The sequence below is a fragment of the Rhinatrema bivittatum genome, chromosome 2 (assembly GCF_901001135.1).
Source record: "Rhinatrema bivittatum chromosome 2, aRhiBiv1.1, whole genome shotgun sequence".
Taxonomy (NCBI): domain Eukaryota; kingdom Metazoa; phylum Chordata; class Amphibia; order Gymnophiona; family Rhinatrematidae; genus Rhinatrema; species Rhinatrema bivittatum.
In genome coordinates this window covers 129,876,872-129,890,513 of record NC_042616.1, presented here as the reverse complement: position 1 = coordinate 129,890,513, position 13,642 = coordinate 129,876,872, and the positions used below count along the sequence as shown (strand labels likewise).

The 13,642-nt window shown below is 44.2% G+C and overlaps 1 protein-coding gene across 4 annotated transcripts in view; it reads left to right on the top strand.

The window, feature by feature from the left end:
• JCAD (junctional cadherin 5 associated) overlaps positions 1-13,642 on the top strand; it is a 178,966-nt gene that overhangs the window by 89,453 nt on the left and 75,871 nt on the right. The window lies entirely within an intron of this gene.

The window sequence follows — 13,642 nt, the reverse complement described above, 5'->3', positions numbered from 1 at the left end:
TAGAATTTATGGCCAGAGGATGTGGTTAGGGCAGTTAGTTTTAGCTGGGTTTAAAAAAGGTTTGGATAAATTCCTGGAGGAGAAGTCCTTAAACTGCTACTAATCAAGTTGACTTGGAGAATAGTCACTATTACTGGCATTAGTAACATGGGATCTATTTAATGTTTGGGTACTTATTTATTTATTTATTTATTTATTTTTTATTTTTATATACCGATGTTCCTGTATAATATACATATCGCACCGGTTTACAGTGAAATCAAACTGATGCCTCTAGGGCAGCTTACAATGAAACATAAAAACTAACAATAAATAACTTGGACTACCTCTTGGGCAGCTTACAATGAGAACAGAGTAACAAAAAAGTACTTGGACAATAAGGAATTTGCAGAGAACTTACAATGAACAACAAGGCCTCATTAAACTGAGATATGGCACTATAAGAAACGTAAGTACAGAGGGAGAGGGGAATCAGGGTGTAAAGTGTCATTGTATTCCTCTGGTCTTAGTTCTCCGGGAAGGCTTGGGCGAAGAGCCAAGTCTTTAGCTTCTTTTTGAATGTCCTGTGGCAGGGCTCTATGCGGAGATCCGGAGGGAGCGAGTTCCAGAGAGGGGGGCCCGCCGTGGAAAGAGCGCGTTTCCTTAGAGACGTTTTTGCTGGCTGGGTAAGAAGCGTGTTCTTGTACGCATATCTGGTCGGTCTCTTAGAGGAGTGCTGTTGGAGTTGATAAGTAAGGTTGAGAGGGGAGATGTTGTGAATGGCCTTGTGTATCATCATAAGGCTTTTAAAGTGAATTCTATATTTAATCGGCAGCCAGTGTAGGTGCTGTAGGATGGGGGTGATATGTTCCCTTTTTTTAGTGTTTGTGAGAATTCTGGCTGTGGCATTCATGACCATCTGAAGTGGTTTGATGGTGCAAGCAGGGAGACCCAGCAGGAGTGAGTTGCAATAATCCAGTTTCGGGAGGATGATGGATTGTAGTACCAGGCGGAAATCACGGTGGAGAAGAAGTGATTTTAATTTTTTTAATACTTGCAATTTGAAGTAGCATTCTTTTGTGGTGTTGTTAACGAACTTGCTGAGGTTGAGTCGGTTGTCTAGTAGTACACCCAGGTACTTGTAACTTGGATTGGCCATGGTTGGAAACAGGATGCTGGGCTTGATGGACCCTCTGTCTGACCCAGAATGGCAACTTCTTATGTTCTTAATAAGGGGCAATTTGTTTCATTCGGGGGCCATGAAATGAATTCAGGCCCCCCCCCCCCCAAATTAATGAATATTATTCATTCAATGTATTTAAAACTTTCTGGTCAGAACTAGGCCTGGGACCAAGGCTGGGGCCTTGCCTAGGGCATAGGCTGAGGCCCAAAGAAGAGGCCACAATTTACACCCTAGAATGATGCTGACACCTCGGCCTAGAAGCCGGTGCTTCACCTACGGCTTAGGCCAAGGTCCAAAGCAATGGCTCGAGCATGACACTGAGGTCTCGGACTAGGCCCGGGCTAATACCAGGGCCTCAGCCGAGACCTGAGCAAAAGGCCAGAACACCCCAAAAAATTACTTACTTGATCTGTCATGTATCCAAGTGCGGCCCGGCTAGGTCTGTGTCCTGAGCCTTTTCTTTGCGCACATTTTCTGGTGTGACCCAGTTTTACCTGTCACTAAGATTCTCCTAGATTTTTCTAGACTAGGCAGAGGGTAGAGGAGTATCATTTTTAGAATCCTCCCATTGTCTTATCTCTATCTTCTTGTGGGAGGCTTGAAGGGGCTATAAAAATCCCACAGAACATGTGATTTGGGTCTTTGCCATTCCCCAGGTAGACCGACCAGGAGGAGAGAGTTTTTCTCTGTTTTGCACTGGAGCGGATTTTTTGGAATTTTGCAGATTTTGCTATTTTTGGATTTTGAGTGGAACCAGTTCCTGACAGAAGGGATCCCCCCCCCCCCCAGCCCTCAGCAGCTGCAAGGGCTTGCTTTGATTTTTTTTTTTGCCTTTGCCTTTGCTAAGAGAATTTTGAGATTTTTGGACCTTACAGCAGGAGCGGCTGGAGCTGTTTTGATTTTGAGGCACTAGTGTTTTGACTGATGGGTTTTTCTCCCTTTTCCTAGCAGTTTGGATGCTGGAGTTGTGAGGGGAAGCATTGTTGGACCTGGGTGGAGGAGAAAGAGGAACTTTAAGGAGGAGAGGCATGGATGAGGAGACCATGGTTTTTCTTACACTGATTTTTCTCATGTTGCTTGTGATGTTTATCATTCTTGCCTGGATTTTGATTTTTAAACTAAAGTACATTTTATATTGAACACCGGTTTGGATTCAGAGACTCTTAATCTTTTCTTTGGATCACTGAGTTGAGAATGTGCTGATGTTTTTCTTTTATTTTTCCCTTGTGTCTTTTTTGGCTCATCCTGAAGACCCCCTTGCCCAGCAAAGATGGGCAGCGGTTTGTGACTGGATTACAGATTCCTTGGAAATGTCCATGCTAAGGGCCCAGGAAGTTAAGCTTTGCCCTTGCTGGATGAACCCCAGCATTGTAGCTCCCTGGATGCCGCACACCACCCAAATAGGGGTCCTACTACACTGGGTTTGGGCACTTTTTTAATACTCCCGATGCATTAGCATACCATTAGTTTACTGCCTTGGGGGTTTAAAAAAACACTAGCTGGTGCATTGAGAAACTGTGTGTTGAATTTCAGTTCACAGTTCTAACGCTCAGCTTTTTGAAGGGAATGGTATTATGGGTGGCCTTCATTTTGGTAAATGAACGCAATGCATTGCACTGAGTTACTTGGGAGAGTGGTTGATGCTCTTCATGGGAAGGTTCCTTCCAGAAGAATGGGGAGGAAGGTACTGTGTTTCACCCCAGTTTAAAAGGGGTGGTGGGGGATTCTGGCGGGGAGTATCAAGATGGATTAGGAGTTGGGAAGAACCCAGCCAGGAACGGGGTTGTAGTCTGGGGCGGCTTCCTGTATGAAAAGGCCTTGCAGGGACTTCTCCCCCCTAAGGGAAAAGGCCTGAGATGGGAGGTGTTTCCCCTCCCGACCCGAGTCCCAGAGGTGCAGTGGAGCTGTGTGAGATGCCCAGAGAGCCTTAGAAGGGTCAAAGCCAGGACTATAGGGAAGTTTCTGTCTGTTGCTTGGATGAGAGCCGGGAAATATATTCTGCAGTGAGATTTCCTGATCCTGACGAGGGATATTGTGTGACAAGTCGTACGTACTGGAAATGACTGACAATGCATAAAAAAAAGCTAAAGCTGTGATGTTCCTGGTCTTTCAGAGAGAAAGGAGAGTGGTGGTGGAGGAGCAGTGATAAATTGTACTCACAGACAGTATTAAGCGATTGGATTAAAGGGCGGAGGAAAAATGTTTGTAAATAGTTCCCTCAACCAAGGGGAAAAAGTCTACATAATTGTGAAGCCTTAAGTCCCCTAATCTTCTGTATTAGGGTTGTGCTGTGTCATTTTTTTTCTGCCTCTGTCTGGGAGTTTGGCTCCCCAGCTCTCCTGCCCTGCAAAAAAAAAAAAATCTCTCAGACTGCAGCAGTGTGTGGGAAGGACCAGGAGTCAGCAGGGCTGTGGGACACGGGCAGCCAATGGGAAAGTGCTCTGGACCTGAGGATGTGTCCCCCTGTCCTGTGCCTGCATACACTCAGGGGCAAGGAGCTAGAGGGCCGGCTGTAGGAGCTTAGCACCTTTGCTCTGTTCCCAGCAGTGTGGGAGAGGGGTAGAGCAGCAGCCCATGACTGGCAGGGGCGCAAGCAATCCTGGCCAGGTTTGCAGTGCTTTTACCTGCGGGCTGCAGAGGAGGTCCTGAGGGGCAGGAAAAGGGTGGGTGATCGAACAACACGCAAAAAAAAATAAAAATTATCAAGTACATTTTAAAAGCTCTGCGCGCGTGAACTATGGGGTTTATGCATGTGGCTGGACCCTGTGTGCGCTGCGTGCATTTTCGGAAGGGCCCGGCCACACGCGTAACCCCCATTACGCGCTGAAGTGCCGGGCCTTTCAAAAGGGGCTGGCTGGAGGGTGTGCTCTAGGTGGGGCAGGCCGGGGCAGCGCCATTCAACGTTGCCCCGGGGAAGCATGTGCCAGCGGGTGGCCGGTGCTCAGAGATTACTTCTGCTCTCGAGGAGCAGTAAGTAATCTAACAAAAAAAAACTTATTAAGCTTAATTGGAGCAGACTTGGAGGGAACTGGGGAAGCCCTACTCCCATCGCCGCACATGGCCTTTTAAAATCCCCCCTCTGCCCCCGACGCGCAATTGTTATAAAATAGCTGTGTCCATGTGCATGCGCTGGGAACCGTGCGCACGTCTGACCCCTAAATGCAGAGAAAGCAGGCACAGACCTCTATGTGTAATTTTTCCTTTGGTACTTTCAAAGCAAAGTTGCTGATGTAGTTTTACTTTGATTATTGGAGCAATATTCTGTGAGCACTTTTCACCCACTGGATTTTTACCAGTATACGCCCAGTTTAGATTATTTAACCCTCAATGTATGCACATAGAGGTCCAAATTCAAAGGATTTTTCCAGCTAAGTTTGGGACTTAACCAAACCTGGTGATTAAAATATCTCCCTCCCACTGACTGGATAAGTTTTAGCCAGGCAAATCATTTCTCAATTAAAACTTAACTCGGGAATGAAAAGGCGTCGGTGGGAGGTGGAGAGTGGGGAGGCGTTCTGGGGATAGGGCTTCGACTTATTCGAGCGGCGCTGAATATCGGCTAAGTATAGTCAGGTAAATCTGGTCGAAGTGGAGAGCAGGTTTAAGGTTATCTGGGTATGTGTACTGCATAACTTTAAACATGACTGGCTATTTTCGGAATATAGTTGGTTAAGTGCCAAAAAAAAAACCCACCCCCAAAACCCTCTCAGACAAGAAGGCCTCATCCGCCATGTCTTCCACCTACTTGCCAAGATAATTTTTTAAAGTGTTGGCGCTTAGCATCCAATCCCCTCCAGCACCCCCAAAATAATTAAAACAAGGTGCAGCCCACAGCAGCCAGAGAACCCCCCCCCCCCACACACACACACACACTATTAAAATTAAAAGTCCGCCACCACCCCTACTATCCTGCCGCACCAGGAATCCCTCCAAATCCACAAAATCGAGCCACGAGGTAGTGGAATCATACTGCGCTGCCAGCTGCGTTCAGCGTTGCTGTCAGAACACTGCTGGATGCAGCCAGGAGGGGTGAAAAGACTCTACTGCCTCATAGCTCAGCCTTGGAATTTGGGGGGTTTCCGGATGGGATGGGAGGGTAGGGGGTAGATGTTCTGGGTGGGGCAGGAGAAGACCCAGGGCCAGCCCCTATGGGAGGGGAGCCTTGGGCTGCTATGGGCTGCGTCTTTTTTAAATTATTTTGGGAGGTTGGTGGAGATCAGGAATTGAAAGGCAACATATTTTAACTTCACCCTCAGTGCCTCCATTCATCAAAATCTTCTCAAGGCGACTAGCATACTAGGGTTGAAAAGATGTTTGGACAAGATTCTGGAGTAAAAGTCCATAAAACATTTTTAATCAGGAACACAAGGGAAAGCAACTGCTATCCCTGGGAGTGAGTAACAAGAAATAGATCTACATTTTGGAATCTGCTAGGTACTTGTGACCCAGACTGGCCACTGGTTGGAGGATGCTGGGCTTGATGGACCTTGGTCTGACCGACATGGCAATTCTTATGCTCTTACCTTCCTGGGAACTGTAGTTTTCTTATCTGTGTTCTATTGGTCTGTGGCACCTTACTCTCCTCCTCAGCCATGAATTTATTGTACTATAACCCTTTCTGGGGTCGATGAGGGAAGGAGTTTCCTCATCACATTAAACCTTCCTTTACAACTATTCAGGCAATTTTCCCCTATTTTTATAACCTTTCCTAGCTCACTCATTGTAGTAATGTATCTTAGCCAGAAGCCATAAACCATGATTCCCTACAAAATCTGGTACACATACAAACCCAGTCCCAGTCTATAGACATCACCACTGAGAAATAACTGGGAGCCTCTATTGTATGCACATCTATTTCATGTATAGTTATTGTGGATATCCTGAATACCCAACTAGCTGGGTGTGTCCAGAGGACTGGGTTGAGAATCCCTGCTCTAAAGGACTTTCTACAGGAAGCGTGGAGATGTGCTGTGTAGTTGCCTTGGCAACAGCAGAATCCATTCTCAGCAGTGTGTTATCTTACCCTGTTGCCAGTGAGGGAGCTAGAGAGCAGCATCTCACTACAGTTCATGGGGAAGCTGGTTTCCTTGACAACACTAAGAGGCAAGATTATTGATGAATATTAATTTTTTAGATTCCTTTCCTCTTAAGTAGTGTACTAGAGAGTGATGTCTCTTATCTCCACTTTTATTTAATTAAAAGTTAGCACTTTTAGCAATTGCTGTTAGACAAACTAAGGAAATTCATGTGTTTAGTGGCAATGATACTGAATGTAAATTATCCATCTATACCAATGATATATTAATCTGAGTTAGATGTTTTCAATCTTAAACTTTTAGATGCTATTGTCTTGAGTTTGGATCTATCAGGTTATAAAATCAATTTTGGTCAAATTTTGTATAAAGGCTATTTTAGATCCTTACTCATTTCAATGGAAATGGGAGTGATATGCCATGATAATTTAAAACAGACAATTTTGATTAATATGGAATAATTTGAAGGTTTTCTTCAAGAAGTTATTTTAATGTAATCACCATTGTTTTTATCATGATAATGAAGACTTTAGGATAAAAAATGCTTCTTATACTGCAGATACATTATATATTGAATACATTTTTCATACTTTTTCCAGATATGTTTTATAGAAAGTGGGATGTATATTTTCTGAGTTCCTGTAATAACAGTAACATCCTGGAAATGTAAAATGAACAAAGAGAAAGGCAGAGTCAATTTCCCAATTTTTTTCTGTATCATTGTTGCAAGTGTGGATCCTTGGGCTGAGGTGGAGTTGACACTATCTGCAGGGTGGAACCTTGCAGGTTCCCACCATCGGCAGGCAGACCCAGATGAGGCTGAGACCCAACTAGAGCTTCACCTTTCCAGCCCACATTCCCCTCAGCTTGAACCTTTGGGTACTGGAGCTGGCAGGTCTTAGATGAGGACTTCTGCTTGTGACAAGATCTGTGGACGTAGCAGGGTTGGAACAGGAAAAGGCAAGGCGTATCTGGTGGCAGGCTATGGTCGAAGACAGGCGGCAGTAAGGCAGGTTAAAGAGTCAGGCCAAGGTCAATATCCAATATCCGTCTGAAGGGTAAAGAAGGGATGGACGGGCAGGCAGGAAGGCAGGCAATAGGTGAAACAAGCAGGAGAAGCACACTGAAGAACCAAAGACACAAACAGAAGGACAGACAAGAAGATAAGAACAATAGAGGCTGAAGACAAAGACTGCCAGAGTTGAAGACTGAAGACTCAGGACCATAAGCTGAAGACAAGAACTGAAACAGAGGCAAGCTCGGACTAGAGACATAAACAAGCTGGAACTGGAGACATAGACAAACTGGAACTGGAGGAAACACAGGAACAAGATGCTGGGAACTCACACCACTAGAAGCAGGTAGACCTATTGCTGAGGCAAGGACTGCAGGCAGGCATGGACCTTTTGTAGGCCCAAACTCCTGATGTCATCCTAAGGTTTCAGGGCTTTTCTCGCCATGGTCCCTTTAAATCTCAGAGTGACACGCGCATACCTAAGGAGGTTAGCAGGGAAGAGTACCAGTAGTGGTGACAGCCGCCACATGTCAGCAGTGTCTCGCTGCATACAAGGAAGCGGACCTTAACGAGGTCAGCTCAAGCTCGGGGCTGGAGGTAAGAGTAGCGATCTGCGGGAGCAGCCTGTGGACTGCTGATTGCAACACATCGCACAGGATGAACCTTCGTGTCTATACAGGATTCAGTACACCCAGGTCCCCACTGTATAGGTTCTGTCATGGACTTGTCAAATTGGGGCTGGTGCAGCTGGAGCTATGTAGGCCTAACACAACTGGACTTTTGGCTCTGGATAGGACATGGAAACTAATAGTCTCAGTGTATAAGGGAACAATATGTAACATGAGTGGCACAGAGGACCAGGTCATCTGCCATGGAAGAGGGTCTCTGTAGATGGATGAGAGCACCAGAGGAGAAGTCAAGGGAATCATAGAAATTCAAAATCTATCTACAAGCTCCTTCTTGTGGCACTGATTAAAAAATCCACGACATTTCTGGGGATCCCTGGCATACCGGGATGGAACCATTAGCTGAGATATAAGCAGAAGCAGAACAATGGGGGTATTGAGGGTGTCTATCTGTGGAGTGAGATGATTTATGTTTATGGCTAGAAGTGCTACAGCTGCTTGTAGTTCCTGGATGTTATGGGTTAAACTAGGGATAGCCTGTAACGTGGACAGGTCTGCTGGTTCTATGCTCTCGGCAATCTATCATGAGTATGTACCCTTGGACCAAGGCAGAGTTGATGCTACCTGAGAGTAGAGCACTGCAGGCCCCCACTGTTGGCAAGCTGAGGCTCAACTGGAGCTTTGTCTTTACCAACCCACATTCCCCTCGGGTTGAGCTTTTGGGTACCAGGGCTGGCAGGTCTTAGGTAGGGCTCTCTACTTGTGAAGAGATCTCTGGATGTAGTAGGGTTGGAACAGGAAAATGCAAGGTGTATTTGGTGGCAGGCTATGGTCAAAGACAGGTGGCAGTGAGGCAGGTCCAAGAGTGAGGCCGAGGTCAATATCCAATATTGTCCGAAGGGTAAATGAGGGAAAGACAGGCAGGCAGGCAAGGGGCAAAACAAGCAGGAGAAGCACACTGAAGAATCTAAGAGGCAACCAGAAGGATAGAAGAGAAGACAAGGACCACAAAGGCTGAAGACCAAGACTGCCGGAGTTGAAACTGAAGACTCAGGACCAGAAGCTGAGGACAAGAACTGGAACAGAGGCAAACTGGGACTGGAGATGTAGACAAGCTGGAACTGGAAACATAGGAACAAGATGCTGGCAATTCACACCACTGGAATCAGATTGACCTGTTGTTGAGGCAAGGGCTGCAGGCAGGCTTGGGCCTTTTGTATGCCCAAACTCCTGTCCTGATGTCATCCTCAGGGGTCACAGGGCTTTTTCCACCGCGGTTCCTTTAAATCTCAGAGTGATATGAGTGTGTGTGCCTAAGGAAGCTAGCAGGGAAAAATTACTGGAGTGGCGGCATCTTACCGTGTATGAAGAATCAGATCTTGGCAGGGTTAGTTTGCGCCCGGGGCTGGAGGTAAGCATGGCGGTCTGCGGGAGCATCCTGCAGGCCGCCAATTGCAACAATCATCATGTGACAAGTTAGATTATGGCTACAGAACTGGAGGGAGCCTTTATTTATGCACTATATTTGAAAGGAAATCTTGGGCAGCTTTTCACTGGTTGGAGATGGAACGAGAATTTAGTCTCTCTTTTTCCTCTCTGTCATATTCCAGGAATGGTTCCTACAAAAGTTGCTAAGGAAAATCTGGTATTAATATCAAACTTTAGAGCATTTTGGAAGATGGAAGATTCATTGAAAATTACATGGACAGATACTACAAAAATGCTCCAAAGCTACAACCCAATGTTTAAAATTAACATTAATTTGCATTTAAAATTAACATTTGCATTAATTGGCCTGGATGTCATGTGAACTTTGAATCAAGTAATAACAGGAAAATAACTTATGACCTTTCAAGAGTTAAGGATGGCTCTTTGCAAGGCAAATTTTTTAACTAGCCATGGGGCCTGTTAGCTAATTTTCAAAGGGAACTACCAGCAGCCCAGTAATTCTGTTCTTAAGAATAGCTTCCAGTTATGGGGAGATCCAAGATGGTGACATGCTCTAAAGCTGTGTTTACAAAAGCTCTGTATAGCCTACCTGAATTTGTACCTTTTTTTTTGCTTTTGCTGTGATGACCTCCAAACTGGGCTTTTTTCATTGACTCGTGGTACGGGAGAGAGTCTCGGGGGAGGAGGAGGGGGGGCTTGACTCCTTCCTGGGCATATTTGGTAGGGAACAGTACTATGTAGGGACCATCTCTATATAGCCACTAGATGGCAAAGGATATGGTGAAAGAACACTGTGCTTGGTATCCAAAGGAAAAGTTCTGGATAGAATACTTTTATTGGGTTCTAGTGACATGGTTCCTGTAAGACATTTGAGATGGAGATCCTCTGGGGGAGTGTTCTTAGGAGTATATAATGTTGATTCTAAGTTTGGTGGAATGAGATTAGAAGGAATCACCAGAAGGCTGGCGAATCCGAGGACCCTCTTCATATTGGAAAGGCTTCTGCAGGAGTTTCCCCTTCAAGAGGAACTGGCCCAAAGGTGAATAGGTGTTTCTTCTCACTGGGAAACAACCAGGGGACCCAACCTGGGTTTAGGAGAAGGAGGAGAAATCCATGGCCCCACAGCTAGTAGAAGAGAGGAGTGTGCAGGGATACAGAAGAAGTCCTTGGATATCGCCTGAAGGAGAATCTTGGATTCCAGGATAAGAGTTACCTGACGTAAGGAAAGGCGTTAACCTGTATTTCATAAGAGAATATTGATATAATTCAAGTTGACTGTAGAGTTGAGTTAATGTAAGTCAGGATGCGAGTCACAAAAGGGCTGTGAATAACATATTCCATTGGAACAGAAGAAAAAGGAATACTTGGGAGTATTATATGTGGCATAGGAAAAAAAGCACCTGTTTATTGTAGGGATATTTGGTAAAGGTTAACTTGATATTCTTAAAGCTACAATCTGGCTGTGAAAGCCAGTGAAGCCTTATCAAATCAGTCTCTTTTAAAATCCTTTGCTAATTCTGTAAATTTTGACTGCTAGTACCCCCAGAATTAAAAGTTGAGTTGCTGGAATATATGTTGGCATGAGCCCCTATTTTGTTTACAGGTTGAACATTGGGGACAAAATTGGGATAGCATTTACCAGGATTCATAGGAGACCAGAGTTGTTGGTTTCCCTGTCTGGCTCAGAATTTTTTGCCCCTCTTGCCTTTGGGTCCAGGTCTATTTCATCATCTACTTGACCAATTCCTCTTTTGAACCCCACCCAGAGACCGGCACCCGACCCACACCGGTGCCAGACCCCCTCACGTCTTATGTGCCCTATCCAGGTAGGGCTACATTGCTACCATGGTCAAGTATAAAGGCAAAGCCAGGGCCCCCCCTGTATAGAACCTAGCTAGCAGAAGAAGATTACAGGGTTGAGGTCCAGAGCATCAGGAATTGTGCCTGGAGTATCCGTTGCAGCTGAAGAGATTCGAGCGGCCTGCTGCAGGATTTGAATACATCCTTGAGCTCTGGCACGTCGGCTGCCTCTCTGCTATGGGGAAAGTTCTGTCAGTGTGTGAGATGCATCAGAGGCATTGGTGGTTGGGGGAGTATTCCCATTTACTGTAGGGTCACTGTGCTGGAAATGCAGTGAGAGAGAGCTGGAAATCATGGGGAGACTGATGTTAAGCCCAGGGAGAAACTGACTCTACCATCAGCAACAATTATGACTTCAAGAGAGACCGGGGTAAGCATTGCTGAAGAGAGGGAGAGATCTGTGACACGTGCTGGAGTTTCTGTTAGTCCCGCAGTGGTAAAATCCATTGCTATAATTCTGTTATGATATCTGGATTGTACTGGTCTCTCTGGAGCAGGCAGTTTCCTCTTTAATTGTATTAACCACTGATATTCATAAGCGGACACAGTCTAGTGAAGATTCCTTGGTAAGTCAAGTGAAGAAGATGGGGCAAGTGAGTGCAAACTACCCAGGTGAGATTGGTGCAGGATAGTATGGTGCTGCAATGAAAGTTTTAAAATTTAGAAAACCATGCCAGACACATGAATGTGCATATGGTCAGCTTCCCTCAAGTTTATACCAGTTCCCCACCTGAAATGTTCAAGAGATACCTCTTGGAAGTAATGAAACGTTTGTGCGTATTTGGTCAATTACACAAGTTTCAAAGTGAGCTTATTTGTGTAAGTTTACTTTGAAAATACTCTGCAAGGTCTGCTGCATGTACCGCTATATGGGCAGTTTGAAAATTATCCTCCCTACATGCAGACTTTACCTAGTATTTTCAAAGCGAACTTAAGCAAATAAATTCACTTTGAAAATACTCAGGTAATTGGCTGATTACACACATGTCCTTGCTCTCGGGAAGTCATGTTTCCTCTTTGGAGGGCGCATCTTATAAGCATTTTTCTTGAAAATCAAAAAGAAGGTGCCTAAATGCCAACTCTGCCCAAACTGCACTCGCTGGAACGCCTCTGCTCAGTTTGCATAAAAGTATGCATATACCTGGGTTACATGTATACCTTTACACACACACACTCAACCCCAGGCTATTGTAGTACAGCTATTTTTGCACATAAAACTGGGTTTTATAAATGTATATAACTTTAAAAATTAGCCCAATTTTATTTATTTATTTATTTGTAGAGTTATATACCGTTATTCGGTAGAGCCATCATAACGGTTTACAAAATATGCAATTAGCATACAATCAAATGGAGTTAACATGGTAGTTGGGAACAGTAGAGTATTGTGAACAGTAAACATTTTTTCTTAGTAGTTGAATAACAGAATAGTGAGGGGAACATTTTCAATGAACTTAATGACTCAAGTGAGAGAGCAGGGAGGGATGAAAAAGGAGGGTACATCAGGAGAGCATGAAGAGGAGGATTATGCTTGCGAGTTCTGTTGAGGGCTGGTCCAACTTATTCTTTCAGACTTCACTTTTTATGTACTTGAAAAATGTTTTTTTCACATTGGCAAGTTCTCCAATTTTCTTTTAGCCTGCTTATTAATGTTTTATAGCTAATTTGGTAGTGTTTATGTGCATTTCTATTTTCCTCATTAGGATGTGATTTCCATTTTAAAAGAATGCCTTTCTTACGTTAATAGCCTCTTTCACAGTTCCATTTTAGTCATGCTGGCAGTCATGAGGTCCTCTTTTGACCTTTTAAACATGTGGAATATATTTTATATTGGCATCCAAGATCATATTTTTAAAGAATCTCCACAATTCATGCACACTTTTAAACCTCTCAAACCACCTATTTTTGCTTCCTTCTAATCTCCTCATTTTATCATAGTCTTCCTTTTTAGTTAGATGCTGCCCTAATAGTTGTTTTTATTATTCTCTCTCCAGTGATTATGTCAATATGAATTGATCACTATTGCCAAGCATCTCTTTCACCATTACTTCTTGCACCAGGTCCTGTGTTCCATTGAGAACTAGAAGTAAAATAGCTACTTCTGTCATCAGTTCCAGGACCTGTTGCTTCTCAAAAGAGTCATTTATGGCATCTGTAAGCAGTACCTCCCTATCATGCCCTGAGGAGATATCCACCCTATTGATATTGGGGTAATTGAAATCTTCCATTGTTTTTCCATGTTTACTAGTCTATTTAATCTTTTTAAGAATGTTGCGGTTTGTTTTCAGGTGGGCGGTATTATACCCCTACTGCTATACTCTTCCATGTTATATATATGAAATTTCAGTTAGTCCTAACCTTAACTCCTCAAAATATTTTGGTTTTGTCTTATGATCTTTTGGGAGAAGAATTTAAGAAAGATTATACCTCATCATTACAATGCTTAACAAAAACATGTGTAATATGAAAAACATCATCCTAAGGGAAGATTGTGAAA